The sequence below is a fragment of the Dromiciops gliroides genome, chromosome 2 (genome assembly GCF_019393635.1).
Source record: "Dromiciops gliroides isolate mDroGli1 chromosome 2, mDroGli1.pri, whole genome shotgun sequence".
Classification (NCBI taxonomy): Eukaryota; Metazoa; Chordata; class Mammalia; order Microbiotheria; family Microbiotheriidae; genus Dromiciops; species Dromiciops gliroides.
Window position 1 is genome coordinate 203,033,985 of NC_057862.1, and position 18,319 is coordinate 203,052,303.

Genomic DNA, 18,319 nt, shown 5'->3' on the forward strand with positions numbered 1-18,319 from the left:
TGAAACATTATTGACTTTAACAGTCTGGCAAAACTAGGATTTCTGAAGTGACTGCTCCAATCAACATACCATTCAGGCAGTTAATATTTATTGAGTGCTTTTTGTGTGCCAAGAATAGGCACTTATTAAGTGTTTACTGTTTGCAAGGCACTGTGTAACTGGCTGCTGCCAATTCTGTTAGTACTCATAACCTTTTTTAGGCGCTTATTAAGTGTCTACTGTTTGCAAGGCTCTATGTAACTGGCTGCTGCCAAGTCTGTTAATACTCATAACCTTTTTAGGTGAAATTTGGAGAAAGAATGAAAAGTATCATTGATGAATACTATATACAAATGGGATGTGACAGATTGGAAAAAGTTGAAGATAACAAAGTAAATAGATTTTGCTTTCAGTGAAAAGAAATCAGTTCCTTGAAGGCAAGAATTTTATTGTGTCTTTGTATCCACAGCCCCTAGTTCAGTACCTGGAACATAGTAGTGATGAATAAGTTCTTGAATTGAACTGAAATGAAAAATGCAATCATACTCACCATAAGAAGAATGTATAAAAGCAGAAGGCTAGGGGGTGGGGAGTGTCCCCTATTAAGTGTGTGTGATGGAAATGTGTGTATATGTTATATATATGCAGAATAGAAGGGGCCAGGGAAAGAGTTCCAGACTTCCGTTGTCACTTTACTTTGTTGGAAAAAGAAAAAAAGAAAGAACCTTTCCAAGTAAATATACAAATAATCAACACAAAGTGACTTAGCTCCTATTATGTGCTTGGTATGCCCTAGAGACTGAGAATACATATACAAAAATGAAATTCCTTGATTACAAAGGTCTTTCATTTTTACTAAGGAAACAGTATACACTGTTCTAAGATTAACAAGAGAGCCAGCTTGGTGCACTGGACAGATTGTTTGACTTGGAATCGAGAAGACCTGGGAACCCAGGTTGTCATACTATTCAGACACTAGGTAGCTGTATGACTTTAACCTGGTCTGGGCCACAGTTCCTCAACTGTAAAATGAAGAGATTGGATCAGATGACCTCTAAGTAAATTCCCTTCTAGCTCGAAATCTGATTCTTTGATCCAATGAAGTAAATGCATGGTATGGGGCTAGGGACAGTATTAGTGATTTTGCTGGTACAAAGGACTACTACATAAGGACACTCCCTATACCAGTATCTTCAGTACCTTCATTGTAACTTGCCTGGGGGCAAATAGATAATAAGCATAAGTAGGAAAATGAACCCAATTGATAAGTGTTGATCATCGTGATCACCAGTCTTTACTCCAAGTCAAGTCCTCTGTGATGACATGATACTGTACCCAATTTTATCTGGGGACATGTTGTATCCTCCTAGTAGAATGTAAGTTCCATGACAAGATTCTTTTGATTTTGTATTTCTATCCTTCATACCTAGCACAGTGTTTGGTAAACAATAGGTACTAAACAAATGTAGGTTGACGATTGGCTGATTTTTATGTTTGCTCCTTTCTCTTCTCCACCATAGAAAGCTCACAGTGGAAGATGATTTTTCCTTATGCCACAGGCCGTTTTCCTCATATCATCTTGTTTGTTCACTAATGGATCTCTCTCACACATTTCCCATTTCCATGGGAAAGAAGCTCTTTCCTTGCCCATTCCCCACACACATAACATATGCACATGAATTCTTATCACCAGAAACATTTAGGGAAATCTATTCATCTCTCCAGACATTTCCAAATTATGCACACAAACCATTGCCCTCAGCCTCTTCATCTCCTTCCTATCAGAACCTTGGACTTGAACTCTGGAACCAGTCTGGGCTTTGATAGATGAGCTTTCATCTCCCTAGTAACCAGACCTTCAAGTCACTGCCAAGTAGGTCTTCTCCCATTCCCCCCTTTTCTTCCTGTTATCTATTAACTTTCTGCATTAGAATATAAGCTCCCCAAGGAAAGATATTGTATTGGTTTCTCATACTTGTATTCCTCGAACTTAGTATAGAGCTTCCTACACAGCAAATGTTTAATAATTTTTTTTATTCACATAGTACTTAATAAATGCTTCATCATCATGATCTTCATTGATCAGGAAAGGCCTTTGAAGGAGGTGGCATGGATACCGAAGTCTTGAAAGGAGACAGTTTCCCAGAGATGAAGGTGAAGAGGGAGAACATTCTAGGTAGACAGTCTGTTCAAAGATACATGGAATCAGGATAAAATATTATGTATGGAGAATAACAGTGACAACAGTTTGGCTGGAATTTAGAATGCTTCAGGGGAAGAAATGTGTGAACAGGCTGGTCTGGTAGGCTGGAGCCAAATTATGAAGGACTTACAATGTCAAACAGAGGGGTCTGGATTTTTTTTCCTAAAGGTAATGGGGGACCACTGAAGTTTCTTAAACAGAGAAAAAAATGTGGTCTCACCTGTGCTTAAGGAATATTTTTTGACAGCTGTGTGGAGGTTGGATTATAGAGGAAAAAAGAGTGGATTTATGGACACCAATCAGCATCAGTACAAATGAAAGGGTGATTAAAGCCTGGACTGGTATGGCTGTGGTGTAAAGGAGAGAATCAGAGTGATGTGAGAGGTAGCAAAGAAACAAAATTGTCAAGACATCATGGCAGCATGAGTTGTGGAGATGGAAAGTGAGGTAAGGGAGAATAAAGACCAATTCTTATGCTGTGAACCTGTTGCCTGAAAGAAGCCTTAGAGTTTTGGTGAACATGTTTGGGAGGGTCACCCAACCCCCTACCCTTAGGAACCTTTTTTTTTTTTTTTTGGTGAGGCAATTGGGATTAAGTGACTTGCCCAGGGTCACAAAGCTAGTAAGTGTTAAGTATCTGAGGCCAGATTTGAACTCAGGTCCTCCTGAATCCAGGGCTGGTGCTCTATCCACTGCACCACCTAGCTGCTCCCCTTAGGAACCTTTTAATGAGTATGGAAGTCCTTGGAGAGAAGTTATATAAATAAAGAAGCCTTCTTCCCTATATGGAGTTGAAGTTTTTATTGATCTCTAAGCTTTAAAACTACTCCTTTCATGCTTGTATCTATGCCCTGCACTCCACAGCCACACCTACCTCTAATCACTGCTAGGCCATGGGATGGCAAAATGTCATAACTCTCTGTCCCTTGAAGTTCCCACCCAAATTACAATTGGAACACTTCAACCTGAACTCTAACCCTTAGCTACATGAGATAAAAATGTCAACCATATTTAACTGCCAGGGAGCTCCAAAGCTCTTCAGGCTTGTCTCAGTCTGCCAGAGGAGAAAGTGTTCTCACTTCAGATGGGAGAATGATATTAAGGATCAAAACCTGGGAAAGCAAATGGTAGTCACCCCGAAGGAAAATTAAACCCCCAAAGAGGCTGAAATTCTTTCAGAAATGCTTCTTCAGAATGACAGGAACAGGAATGGCTGCAAAAAGATGAGACATGGGGGAAACTAGGTGACATAGTAGATAAAGTGCTGGTCCTGGATTTAGGAGGACCTGAGTTCAAATCCTACTTCAGATACTTGTCACTTACTAGCTGTGTGACCTTGGGCAAGTCATTTAACCCTCATTGCCCCTCAAAAAAAAGATGAGAGATGGAAGACACATTACTGGTTGCAAGGGAAAGAAGATGGAAACCTATGTTAATAACAAAAAAATTCTGAGATCTTTTCATCAGAGAGACATCATCAACATCATTACTGCTACCTTCTATGAGTGATTGGAGATCAACAAGCTTTGAGTCAGCCATATTTGGGGCACTTCCACATCTAGAGGGCCTTTAATCAGAAGGCCAATTTACCATGTCAACCATGTCAATATTCTCTACTAAATGAAGTCAGGGTCTTAGGCCTGGACCCTAAGATTAAGGAAGCATCAATCACCTGCTTTTTCTGCCCACCTTTCTCTTCCCTGTCCCCTGTCCCCTCTCCCCTTTGTTTGGGAAGCCAAGTGGAGAATTGTACCTGGTTTTGGTTCCTCTCACCAAAGACTATTTCTCACACACCCTTTCCTTCAAAACCTTTTGTTTTCTCCACTTTACCCTAAAGAACTTCAAGTGAGGGAAGCTAATAAAACCTATTAAAGGCAGTAGTTGGGTAACTACAGTCATTAGCATCTCCGAATTTTTTTTTCTTTCTGTGTATTAGCACCATCAATGCTAGGCTGATGTTTAGCAAAGAGCACCTGTCAAAACAAAAGAAGAGTTTCGCACCTCACAATTTTAAGCCTCAGGTAAGAAACTCAGCCTGGTGGATCGGCAAAGAGGAAGATGCGAAACCTGAAACTCCAAGACTTGGAGCAGAGTTAAATGAGATCCCTCTGGGTACCAATAGGCTTTTGTTTAACACGATTAAATCCTCTTTGTTTCATTACAGACATCAATGGGAAAACAAACAGTGTGATCAAGATAAAGGCTCTGAGCAGAGTTCTGTTGCTTATTTTTCCTTCTTCCTTTTCTTGGAGAGCCATTGCCACCTCTCAGTGGACAAGCTTAAAGAAGGAAATTGATGGGGTGAGCAGCCCAGGTGTACAGGAAAGCTCTGGGCTTCAGGGTGTGTGGTGGGGGGGTGGGGGTAGGGGGAGAAGTGTGAAATACTTATGTCAATAGCTAGATCAAATGATAAGGAGGATGGCTTCCTTTCCTACCTAATTAATTGTCTCTGGTTTTGAAACAGTCTGATTTCCAGAAAACACACATAGGAGATCAGATGCAGCTCATCTAATGAAATAGAAAAGCCCAGAGAGAGTTCTTTGCTTTTGAGACAGAGAGAAGGTGGGCTGTGGAGATGGTGAGAGAGACAGCTAAATATTGGTCACTAAACAAGCAGCAACCATCTGAAGTCCATCAGGAATAAAAAGATGTTGCAACAACTTTTCTTTTCTAAAGCAAACCTTTCTTTGGGGGTATTATTAAATTGCTTGTTTTATTGTTGTTGGACAACATTAACTCCTTTTCCTAAACAAAACATGGATATTGTCAGTGTAACAGCTACACTGAGCTGACAGAAGCTGGGGTCATCCACATCCACATTTTAATTACCTCTTTTCAGTCAGGAACATCATTAGAAGTTTATTATTACCAGCTACTATCTTGTGATCTTAATTGGCTTCCTTCACCAACACTAAGAAGCCCGTCCTGGAACTCTGCCAGGCTCCCAGAGATAGTGACCAGATCAGTGACACTTTATACAGATACTGTCTTCTGTGGAATAACAGAGATCAGCATAGGTTTGCATGCTAGATCGTGGGGGTAGGAGTTTCCTCTAACACCTGTATAGAGAGAGATCCTCGTTCAGTTCAGTGTCATAGGAACTACTGGGAGGCTGTGACTTCTCATAAACACTTCTCTTTTAGGGGTAGGAAGAATTCTCCTTATACAGAAAAGCAATACACACTTACGTGTTTGCCAAACAAATGCTTCCTGAAAACTTTCCTCTTAGATTCTAGTAATAATAAAATCCACTTGCCACATGGAAGTATCTACATGCTGGCACTCAGCTGAAAAATACAACCTGGGCCATGGTTACCTGGCAAAATCCTTGTTATTATTTAGGAAGTGTGGGAAAAACCTGCACTGACAGTTTGCACTGGCAACTTTGTCTCTGAATCAATAATTGTTATAAACTTAGCTTCTATCTCTAGAGCAAATACAATCATGCTGGGGGTGATGGGAAACCTGGTTAAATTAGAAGGCAAGGAAAAAGGAAGAGAGAAGCTTATAATTCAGTCAGAGACCAGGGTGCCAACTTTTCAGGTGAGTGAAACAAAAAGGGAATCCTCTACTGGTTTAACTGTGAATTTGTAGGGATAGTGTCTGTTTATTAAATGATCATGAATTCAGATACTTTGAGGCATGGGTTTCTTATTCTCTGGTTTCTGAATTATGGCTGATAACTTGAGGCAAGGGCCTACTCTACTTGGATGCGGTTTGTTTTTGTAAACAAGCATTTATACTTTTAGGCATGGTAGATCTGGCATTAGGATTGGAGGCCAAAAGAATGGATTTGAATTGAGCCTCTCACACTTAACTAGCTCTGATCTTGGATGAGTGGAGGTCTTTGAGCCTCAGTTTTCTCATCTGGAAAATGGGGATAATAGCTCCCACGTCCAATGGTTATTATCAGGCTAAAATGAGTTTATAAAGGGTAAGCGATTTGAACATTTTAAAGCACTGTGTAAATGTCAACTATAAGTACTGTTATCATTGTCCATCCTTTATCTGGGATTCAGAAATCTGGCAAAGCCAAAACATTTCTAAATCCTAATATTCCAGAAAATTCAATATTTTTACCTTTCCATCTAAAAAGGAAAGAAGATAAACAGGCCTGAGTATGTAATCATTGGATTAATTTTTAGAGACAAATCAGATAATAAAGTCTGATTGTTTCTATTGTAAATATCCAAACATTTGGATTAATTGAATTTGCCTATATCCAATAATAATCTAAAAAGATTTTGTTGCCATATGCTGTGATTTCTAGAGTTAATGATGGCTCTCCAATCATTCTTACAGTAAGGTTCTAATAAATGAGCAGAATTCTGGGAGCTAAAATTTTCAAACTGTTGTCCACATGGATTGAAGTGGTGCTTCCTATCTGATTTGAAGTCTTTGTAAACAACTGGCAATGTGTCTTGTTACCCCAGAAGCAGTGGAGTGATAAGCCTACATGTTTCTTAACAGTTTTTCCATGGTTATGTGTTCAGTAATTTACATTCCATTCTGGTATTGCTTCATTACATATTTTTAGGTAAAATTGATTTATTTGGATACTGTGAATTACAAACATATCATTTCATGGGACTTCTTGAATCTGAAAATGAAATGTTACACATACTTGCTATTAATGGGTTGAGTTCCTTTGCTCCATAGGAGAAGGTATTTGAAACCCAAGGTTCATCTTTCAACAACAACAAAATTACCTCTTAAGTCACTGCATTGTTGATGGTTTTTCTACCTGGGTACCACTGAATTGCTAGTGATTAAAGGAATGATGAGTGTTTCTGCGGAGGGGGTGGCTGGAGGGGAAAAGAAGTGGCTGAAAAAAACTGAATGACCATAATTAATAGAAGCAATCCAAACAGAATGCTCATCCAGAGTGCAACAGGGTCTTTCTCTTCTTCACTACTGTTCTTAACCTCTTGGTGGCTCCACTGCTATCTGATGTGGTCATTCCCAGGCTGTGGAAAATCGATGGTTTTCTTCTCACCCTTGTTTCTTGTTTATGTTTACCTGATGGATTTCCTTTTTGAGGAGGAAGTAGAAAAATTGCTTTCTATTCAGTTGACTTCCCTGTCTCAAAACAGTATGATGAAAATACAGCTGTTTAAAACATACTGTGAGAAGGGGAAAAAAAGGCACAGCCACGTTATTTTTTAAGAAGAGTTATCAAATCCAGAGTGCCAATCACTCTCCTAAGCAGGGTAAAAATTACTTGCACTTCAATATTTATATTTATATTTATTACTAGGGAAAAAAAAGTTTCTTTTTTTGTGGAAAGAAGGTGCAGAAAAGGGCACTGAATTAGCTAAATATTGTACCTTAGAACATCAGTCATTTCCTTCTCAATAGTACTGAAAGGGTCTAATTTATAAGTTTTTCCATTTCCCTGTTAGGCTGGTTTGTAAGTTCTGACACTGCTACTGGTATGTTAATGAGAAGCTAGTGTTCCATTAAGAGTAAACCATATGCTCTGCTGCATACTGTGAAACAGAAAGCGGGTAATGTGACTGTTGCCTTAGTAACACATTAATTCATTTTGTCAGTGTTGGCACAGATCATTTCATTTATAAGAAAACAAGTATAATAGTTTACCACATCTATAATATTTACAGTGTTTCTGTTACAAAACAGTGACAAAATGAGTTTAAAAAATAGAGTTGGTATAATATCATTAAAATATGGAATTTGTGGTAAAAATTCCACTGTAAAAATGAAAAAAAAAGATTGGTGTAAAATTTCTTTTTCACAATCCTTCTTAAGACATTTTAACACCAAACTGTTTGCTTTTTAGCATATTTGTATTATACTAATAATGTGCGTCTGCTGCAAAAAAAAAAATTAGTCCATGGGAAACACAAGTGCATTAACAGTTTTTAATGAATGCTAAACAAAATATTTCATACAACAGTTTTGTTAAATTACAACCATTATAAACCTAATCGTATGCTAGTGTGTTACTCATAACAAGGCTAAACATTTATCTAGTTTTATCTGTTCTTCCAGATGTTTATTAGTATTCTAGCTCTCCTAAAATATTTAAATTAAGCTACTCCATTTCCTCATGTGAATGCATTTTGTGTTTTATTCACAGAAGATCCAGTCACATGTATATCTAAATAAATATAGTACCCTCTATATGCTTTATGCACAAGTGATACTTAATGTGAATTGAGATAATCCAAAGGCAGGAAAAAAGGAGAGAAGAGATGGGAGGAAAAGGCAAGTTCCTGTTTATTAAAGGCTGCACCTGCAGCAGGATATCAGTCTTCCCATCCTTAGGGTATTCCACACCTGTAAACACACATTCTTAACAACAAACATTTTGCATCTGTGATGTACACCTACTTCTCTGCACCAATACCAAGACCAAGGAGAGACCTAGTAACTAATATTGACTAGTACATTTACAGATTCAAGTTGTATGTATTCTCAAATAATGCCTACACATTTCCCTAAGTTGTACTAATGGATGCTGGTTTTTATAGAGTCAACCAACTAGTAGTGGCTGCCCTAGTACCTTTTCCTGATTATAAAATACCTTCTCATAATATCAAAGCTAATATGTCACTACTACTAGCATCGGCATCTGGCCTCAGCCGAGGCATTATGAATCAAAAGGTACATGATTATTGATTTGGCATAGGATGTTTTCTTCTTGCTGCCATCCTCTACAATATCCTGAAGTTTGATGAACTTTTTCCTCATGACAATACAAGATTGGGAAGTTGTCTGGGGGCCTTTCTTAGTAGGTTCATGCTACAGGCTGTACAGAAAGTCATTAATGAGATAATATTTATGACTAACTTTGATGGAAATGTCACTGATTTTAACTCCATAATATCTTCTTTTTGATGAGAATAAAATACTTTCAATGACTGCATCACCAAATGAGCAAATATAACCAAACATCAGTGTGATTTTTTTAATGTCAGGCAATTAAATAGCTCTGAAGTGTAATCACATCACATTGAATCATCCAATAAAAGTCACCTAATGAAGTATTTTATCTAATTCATATGTTTTTGCTTATTAGTTGGTGAGGTTCAAAAGGAAAAAGCTACAAACTTTTCAAGCTTCCTATTTCAACTGATGATCTTTCTGTTAGGAAAACTGGTTCGTTAGCATTAAAATAATAGGCATTCATTAAATGGACTATTATAATAATAGAGGTGTTTTACTTATATTTTATGTGATTTCATAGGTTAGGCATATTGTAAATATTTTAATATATGCCAGTTGTGACTTTTGTGTTACTGATAAAACAAGACAATTACTAGAATGTAAGCATTGTGAAGGCTAGAACCACATTTATTTTTCATCTCTATGTACTTCCTAGTGTTTTGCATAGAGTAGCTACTCAATAAGTATTTGTTGAATGAAGAATTGATTTAATATAGTAACATCCTTAAAAGTGAATTAGTTCAAATTTTAATAGTGATACCATCATCAAAAATAAGTTGCTGAAGATATTTGATCAGAAACCATTTGCACTAATTATCATTAAAAAGACTCTAATCTGGAAAGATATAGAGTATCCCAAAAGTTACAGAGAAGTTTTTAGTTATAATTTTATGTATTTGACTCATGGTTTCTTATTATGTAAATTCACATATTAATCTAAAATAAAGGTTTTCATAACTCCATGTTTAATATGGCTGGTAAAGAAAATCAAGTTAAAGCTATATAATCTAAGATAACAGGTTGAAAAGTGAAAGACATACAAATAATCATTTACTTTCTTAGAAGCCACGTTAACAAATAACCAGGTTTCCTCATTCTTCCCCATCAGAATGAATTGGGCATTGTGTTGACTTAATCTCTATATGATAATGGCCAGCAGAGTTCAGTATTATTACTGTTTTCTTCCTGTATGTGATTTTAATAGGGTTATCACTCATTTTGATCAACATGAAAGTAGTATTGTATGTAGCAGAGACAGCTATATACAGTACAATAAATTATAGGCTAGGTCCTGTTAATTTCATAAACAAGACATGATGGCTAGTTTTTGAAATATGCAACACATGTATGAAACCTAGTCATATATATATGTATATATAAAATAGACAAACATTTCGGTGCCTTTATTTAAAGAAACAAACTTAAGTAGTACATAGTGCTTTTGTGTATACAGATACACATTAAGTTATTAAAATATATGCAAATTCTAAGTGTATGTATACATATTTACAATGACATATATTATTTGTAAATATATCAACATGCATATGCATTGCATGATATTAGACATCCAGTCACAAGCTCACTAAAGAGCAAGATTATGAATGTGTAAATTTATGAATATTCTCATTTGAGCATGGCTATGTCAAAAATAAGCAAACAAATGCTTAGCAAATAAATTTTGTGATTACTTTCTGGGGTTGATATAATGCATGTCTTAACAAATGAGTATTTTGGGAAAGTTGATCCAGATAACCTCAGAAGTTTGTTCTAACTTCAATTCTGTGAATAATGTAGACAAATAGAAAACTTAGTATTATTATGAAAAGAACAAAATCACTTTGACTTCAAATTTATGCTTCCTCAATATTTATCCTTTTCATTGTGGAAGAACATTATATCTTAGTTAACCCAACATAAGTCAATTCTGATAGCATCTTAAGTACATGAACAAAACTCAATTTTGTGGCATTGAAGTACCAAGAGAGAAAAAAGAATCTGAAATATATAGGTCCACATTCTCTTGAATGACAATTATTTATGCAGTTCAGTATCTTTCTTATAAAATATTTTGAAGAAAAAGATATGTAAACAACTAGATGTAATATAAAATTACAATACAAACGAGATGGATAATGTCAGAAATCCAGTAAGAACTACCAAATTTCCAGTCAGTCAATTACTTTGATCAAGCTGATGCTGTTGAAATGTATATTTTAATCCAAGATATAATTTGTTATTGTCCAAATGTATAGAATATATAAATTATGTAATATAAGAATAATAAACCTCAATTAGATAATATAAAGTTGTCATTTGCCTGAAATGACTTTCCTGACATCATCAATCATGAAAATGGAACCAAATCCATGTCAATGTCTGGGTACTGACAGGATTTTTAATTTTATTTTTTTAAGCTCTGTCTATTGTTCTTTGGGAAATCTCAGAACCTTGTCTTATTGCTTGTCTCCATCATTCATTATAAGATATTGATACTTGGTAGTCCTTTGAGAGAATCATTATTCTATATGATTTAGGATTTTTAAAGAGAAGGAATTACACTAAGAATGACATTATGTTCCTCAATTCATTTGCATTAAGTAATACATAAACAATTATTCCCCCATTAATTTATTTGAACATAGTTTAGAGTTTTGAATGATAGTATATAAATTAGTATAAATTTTAGCTATAGAATATTATTTTCTAAGCTAAAAAGACCATATGAAAAAATATGTACACACATATTGCCCATTTTTAAAAAAGTAATTCAAATTTGCTTTCTCTGGATCATAAATAATGGAGGATCAAGAAGCTCCCTACAGGAATATATTTCATAGAAATGGGTAGAAGTAAAAAGAGAAATATGGATATAGCTTACTTTAAGGCTGTCTACATGTATTATGGCATAGCCATTTTGTGAATTGTTCCCTCAGTAGTTTTGATCACCAATCATCACATCCATCTACATAGGAGCTGATTACCACTGAAGTAGTCATATCTTTATTTTTGCTTCTATGTTCTAGAGATGGCTAGTCAACTAGAAATACTTATTTGCTTTTTAAAGAGATGGGAAGTGAGGAATCAGTCTAAAATGGGGAGAAGAGTTGTCTGATTACTGGTAAAACCTATTAATCATCATTGTTCAAATTTTATTTCACATAGAAATTGAAGTGAGAAAAAAATGTTACCAATTTTTTGAAGGGTTTACAATTATTTTTGAAGGGTTTACCATTTTCTTTTCTCTAAGGAAAAACTTCAATCCTAACCAAGGCAATTTTTTTTCTGTCTGTAACAATAGCACCATAAGTTCTTCAGATGTTTTCTGAGCACATATTTTTATGAGACAATTCAAAAAGGGAACATGCAAACCAGGCATGTCCATCTTCAATATACAAATGTGATTTGAGGTATATTTACCTTGATAAAATTTTCAATCAACAAAGACACATGTAATTTTTCCAGAGAACCCACCTGCACTTTCTCCGGGTTATAAAACACCTATGGTATCTGTATTATTTGTTCAATTGAACACAGAGTAGATCACACACAATAGCTTTTTTTTTTTAACCATTTCACTAGGTTCTTTTACAACCTGTTGTTTATAGTCCTCAAGGTGGGGGAAAAAGAAACCTCCATGTACTACTGGAGGAAGTTAGGAAGAATTTTACTTTTAAAACAAGGGCAGTGACTAGAGTGACATCCTAACTCCAGTTTCTCAATTAAAACCTTCATTCTTTAATAAGACCTTGGATGCTGAGTCATCTGTGATTTGTGTAAGATGGAACTTTCCCAAATGGAACAAAACATACTTTTTCTTTATATTTCTCTTTTTGAGACATGTAATTTTCCATAGTGTATTATTGTTGTGGAACAAAAGCAGAGATGGATAAATTTCAATGTAACCATAAAAGGTCAAGCAATGCTTACTGAAATTTTAGAAAAAAACTTAATAATTATTACTATTAATAATTATTACTATTAATAATTATTACTATTCTCACATGGCAGTAATCTAGAAACCTTCCTTAACTATGTGACCAAATCACATCAAATTTGTTGGCTGTGATTTTTTTTTGTGTGTGTTCAGTTTTAGCATCACTAAGTGATATTATTCAACTGAAATTATTTTTTAAAGACTCCAGGAAGCACTATTTTTATACTAATATGGTATTTATGGAGTACATCATGTCCAAGTCACTAACATATGAATTTCTTAAACATGAATTTACTAAAATTATTTTCAACCACTTTTTTTCCTTCCTATTCTTTAGTATATCCTTCATTATTTGTGATTTTGACTGTCTACAGAACACCAAAATGTTTCAGTTGATTCAGATGTTTACATAACCATAGAACTGAGAAGATGGAAGAGATTTTAGAGGACATCTTATCCAACCTATATCTGGATAGGGATCTTCTCTATGACTTTCCAGATGAATAATCATGCAGCTTCTTTTGGAAAATAAATTCTTTAGTAGATAAAGCACCAGCCCTAGATTCAGGAGGACCTGAGTTCAAAACCGGCCTCAGACACTAGACACTTACTAGCTGTGTGATGTTGGGCAAGTCATAACACTCATTGCCCTGCAAAAAGAAAAAAAAGAATTAAAAAAAAAACAGAGATGACTGTCTGACCTTTATTTTTCTTTTTAAAAAAAAAATCAAGTGGATTATTTTTTCTGTTATTCAGACACAACTGCATAGAGGTGAAGCAATTTGTCAGTATTACAAAGTAATTTGCAGTTTCCCATAGGTCTCATGTACAAGTTTCTCCTATTTCCACTTCAGTTTACCTTTCTTTTGAAAATGCGAAAAGGCATTAATGTAGTTTATGATACAGTGGTAGAGGTATCTTAACTGTAGGCTCTAAAATGATAATTGCCCAACAAAGATTTTTATTCTCTACCTTCTTATGGTTTTCTTACAATAAAGTCTTAGATAACTTCTTTTACTATAATCAGTACTAGCAATATGGAATTGTAATTAGGTATTAAGCATTTTATTCTCAGAGTATTTCATTGCTATTGATATAGAGTGGCTATATAACTGCTTTCAAAATGGTTGCATAGTTGCTCAGTAATATACAGTCTTTGAGGTTGTACAATAAGCCAACTGGAGAGTTTAATATAAGAATGAAGGAAGACAAGAAGAGTTCAGTCAATTGTGACATTCTGGAATTCTTCAGCATACCAGATTGTACAAGCAACAAATGGCAGTGCTTATTATTTCACCACCTCATTTTTGGAATCCCAAGTCTTGATATATAATATGAAAGTTATAAATGGGCTGTTATCCAAAATTTTATTAAATGACAATTGTTTTAAATGAGAACACCCATATAATCAGTCATAAAATGGCTAATTTCCAAGTCACATCCATGTAAGCCTCTTTAATATATGTATGGCAAAAATACTACACTACAACAGCAAGAAATGTTTAAAAATTCTTATTCTGTCAAAAAGGGAGATGATATGAATAAGGAAAGTTTTACTGTTTGCTTGAGTTTTACTGATGCTAGAGGAAAAGCAAGTTTGATTAGATAAGGTCAAGGACATAGGGAGATGTTTGTTGAAAATATTAATGGGACTTCTGGGAATTTTCCAGAGCTTTAGACATTGATGGCACTATTTATTATATCTCATTTTACTTAAAAACCTTTTGGCTTTGTTTCATCTCGACAGACATATATCATTAGTCCTACTCTTATTCTTGTCAGCCATGATTGAGTTTGGCTTTTGGTATATAAATCAAAATAAAAAAGAAGGAAATCAAGGAAGAGATATGAACCAGAAAATATATTCCTGAGATTGTTTGACAAAAGTTAGAAGGAAGGAAAGGATGAACAGGATGGATGTTGAAGTATGAGGAGTTTGCCTGAGATGTAATTAGATTAACTTGAGTAGCTTAAAGGCTAAGAAAAAGGGCTAGGGAAGGATCACCATATGTGCAGAATACTTCTGAAGAAAGGAGAAGATAAGGAATATTTGGTGAAGCAGACGGCTTTCCATAGGGTCCATCAAATCATATTGTTTGCCTAGAATTTCTTAGTTGCTATACAAGAAAAAGTGGTTGGAGTAGGAGGGGGGAAGAGTGGAACAAGGGTGAGGAGGAGAATACAAATCTACATTCCAAGGACAGGATGTCCCTGTACCTGATGGTTATAACTTAGAGAATGCCAACAAATCTGGCAGGATTCTAAAACAAACTGGCTCATTTTTGTAGCAGACATCAAATTAGCAAAATCATGAGTAATGCCTATAGTACAACCTTACTGCATTATGTGAGAATATTGGCTAGATCTCCCGAATTCGTGCTTTTGGTCAATTAGCAAGTATCTATTAAATGCCAGTCAGTGTTGCTGTGTATTTATGTATTTTGCTAAGCACTAGAGATGTAAAGACAAAAAATGAATGATTCCTTGCCCTCAAGGTGCTTAGATATTATAAGGATAGACAATATGTACTTATATAGGCATATTCTATAAATATGTAATAGATATAGGATGATTTGGGGAGGTACTAGGAGCAATAAGGATAAGGAAAGGTCTTGTGTAGAGGGTGGCACTTGAACTGAGTATTGAAAAAGAACTGAGATTCAAAGAGGTGGGTATAAGGACAATTCTAGGCATGCGTGACAGTCTGTGGAAAAGGATGGAGATAGAATGTAGGGTTTTATGTATGAGTACCAGTAAGAAAGCCAGTTTGAATAGACAGTAGTATTGAAGGGGAGTAAGTGATTGGACAGCTAGGTGGCACAGTGGATCAAGCTGAGTCAAGAAGACCTGAGTTCAAATCTGTTCTCAGATGAGCTGTGTGACCCTGGGCAAGTCACTTAACCCTGTTTACCTCAGTTTCTTCATCTGTAAAATTAGCTGGAGAAAGAAAACCGCTCCAATATCTTTGCCAAGAAAAGCCCAAATTGGGCCAGGAAGAATCAGACACAACTGAAATAACCGAACAACAATGTGTAGTTAAGCAGGGAAGGTAGGTTGGGGATAAGTTGCAAAGGGCTTTAAATGGCAACAGTACTTCATATACTTTTTTTTTTTTTGGCGGGGCAATGAGGGTTAAGTGACTTTCCCAGGGTCACACAGCTAGTAATTGTCAAGTGTCTGAGACCAGATTTGAACTCAGGTCCTCCTGAATCCAGGGCCAGTGCTTTATCTACTGTACCACCTAGCTGCCCCCAGTACTTCATATACTTGATCATAGAAGCAACAGGGAGCCATTAGAGGTAATAGAGAAGAGGAATGACTTAGTCAGACTTGTGCTTTAGGAAAACTGCAGCCATGTGGAAGATAAATATAACTAAGAAGGCAGAAAGAACAATTAGAACACTACTGCAATAATGTTGACTGGAGGTAATGAGGACCTGGAATAGGGTTTTGACATATGGGTGGAGAGAAGGATAACAAGTCCACACTTGGGGAGTTAGAAATGACAAGATTTGGTAACTGACTAGATATTGGGGTGACAGAGTGAAGAGTGAAGGCTGATACTGAGTTGGCAAACATAGGTGCCTAAAAGAAGGGGTCCTCAACAAAAATGGTAAAGTTCTGGAAAGGAGTAGGTATGGGGAGTAAGGTAAGGAGTTCCATTTTATATATCTTAAGTTAGGAATGCCTCCAGAACATACAGTTTAAAATATCAAAAAGATAAGTGGTGGTGAGGGAATGAAGCTCTGAAGAGACACTAAACTTCCAAGTTCACAAGTACATGTGAAATTTTAATCATTTACCTACCTTCTGAATTAGAACAATTCAAGGTATTGACACATCTTGAATATTTACCTGACCAGTCTCCAAGTCAGCTTTTGGTACTAGGTTCCTCTGTAGAAAGACCATGATATTGAAGCTCAGAGGACTGTCGCTTGGCCTGTTTATTACCAAATTGAATTTTTAGCACCTCTCTCCTTAATGAGTAATCATAAGACTTCAGTAAAAAGTGGGAACTCCTGCCACTTACCAATGGATCTGAAATGATCCTGATAAAGGCAAGAGACTTTAGTTCAAACAAACACATGATTATAATTGCCAAAAGAAGTATAAATAGTATGCAAGATATTGAATTTATTATGATACTTTCCACTGTGGACCTTAGTCATGATGCGTACAATTTAATTGTGTCTTTATTTAAAGTCCTAGAAATGAGCAAGCATAATATTAGAAGGTTCTTTATAGACTTCTGACTCTAAAATTTCCAAGCAGTAATTCTAATTGTATTTGTACCTTGTTCTTTATCACAAACCCATTAAAAAAAAAACAAGAAAGCTTGATATCTTTTCATGATAAAATCAGTTTCAAGAAAAAAAATCTCAAAAACTCATAATCTTCTATTATTTTATTTATCTTTCTAGGGGGAATACAGTTATATACTCCTAATAAGAAAAAAATATGCTTGTGAAACAAACTGTGGCAAATGTGCTTAATTATCTGGTGAGAAAGTGCTTAGATTTTACTTGTTTATCCATATGGCATCAAAATTTAATAAAGTCATACAATCCCAATTTAAAGATTGGCATTCTAATTCTGGTTCTCCCATTTGGTCACCATGAGGTGGTGGGCAAAGGATTTAAACTTTGTCTTTTAGTTTATATCTTTTAGAGGAATAGCAATGATAGTTGCCCTTGAGAATTCAATTTGTCAGTTGGCTTCAACTAACATGTCATAAGTACCTGCTAAATGATGGGCACATAGAGGCAAAAATATATACCCTATCCACCAGGAGGTTATTTTATATTTGGCCCTATTGATGTCTTTTAAAGATCAATGAGTTTATAGCCATATAAAGCAAAAAAAAAAAAAAGGCAAAATCATTCACCTTTCTGATTTCAGGGAAAAAAAGCAACTTTCTAAATCCATAATACTTATTATGCTTCTTTTAAATTCCAATATTAAGAGCCATTTCCTAGTGGAATCTCATGGTCAGTAAGCTAAAATTTGAGAGTCAACACAATTTAGTTATTAGAAATACGTTCACCCAGAGGTGAGGGTGAGGTACCTCCCTTCCCCACGGATACACATGTGCTATGTGCTGCTAGGACAATAGTTGTATCTAAGACTTGTTCACTTTCCACTTTAAGCTCTCGCTTCACTCTTATTATTCTGAACTGATAATAGCAGCACAGAAGTTAATGTTCACCCAAATCACAGATCACCAAATAGCTCAATGCTCTAAGAACACAGAAATAAGTGGATCTGATCAGCTAATCTGTAGAATTTATCATTTCTTTTCCTTCTCAGCATGTGGTACCTCATGGCTATATTGAATTTTTTCTAAAGGAAAAGAGCAAGTGCAAAGTAAGAAGGGGAGAAAGACTCGACAAAATCAGTTGCATTTTTAGAGACTGTCACCAGAGGGCATTTATGGATTAATTCAGCACTAGTTTTCTGTATGTGGAAACGCTGAGAAGCTTTTTCAACTCTCTTGTGAAAACTTAAGAGTA

The 18,319-nt window shown here is 35.6% G+C and overlaps 2 long non-coding RNA genes across 2 annotated transcripts in view; one reads left to right on the forward strand and one right to left on the reverse strand.

Annotated features, from left to right (window-relative positions):
• The window catches only part of LOC122739934, a 241,683-nt gene that overhangs the window by 37,789 nt on the left and 185,575 nt on the right, over positions 1-18,319 (forward strand). The window lies entirely within an intron of this gene.
• LOC122739935 overlaps positions 2,047-18,319 on the reverse strand; it is a 189,618-nt gene continuing 173,345 nt past the window's right edge. Inside the window, exon 4 of the long non-coding RNA XR_006354695.1 lies at positions 2,047-2,164. This is a non-coding gene — a long non-coding RNA (uncharacterized LOC122739935). The remainder of the gene's footprint in view (positions 2,165-18,319) is intronic.